We start from the raw sequence: 382 nt of genomic DNA, 5'->3' as shown, positions 1-382 counted from the left end.
GATTTAAAACAGTTTTTCCTGAGAAAATTGAACATTTACTTGGCAAAAAATTCATAAAATTGAAAACACTGTGAAAAAGCTAGTGAAAAATTCAGGAAAAATACTGAAAACCTGAAGAAAAATTAAAAAGCCACTGATAAACTATAATCAAACTGAAGAAAAATCAAAGAAAGTTATGAACAAGGAGAAATTTGCTTTTAAAATTCATAAAAAGTAGAAAATTGATAAGCAGAACATTTGATTTGTAAAGGAATGCGATTTAAAACAGTTTTTCCTGATAAAACTGAACATTTACTAGGCAAAAAATTCATCAAACTGAAAACACTGTGGAAAAATCAAAGAAAAGAGATATCAAAGAAATTTATGAAAAAGGAGAAATTTT

Source organism: Grammomys surdaster, unplaced genomic scaffold, assembly GCF_004785775.1.
Source record: "Grammomys surdaster isolate TR1022 unplaced genomic scaffold, NIH_TR_1.0 102392, whole genome shotgun sequence".
Classification (NCBI taxonomy): domain Eukaryota; kingdom Metazoa; phylum Chordata; class Mammalia; order Rodentia; family Muridae; genus Grammomys; species Grammomys surdaster.
This window is presented reverse-complemented; position numbering follows the sequence as displayed.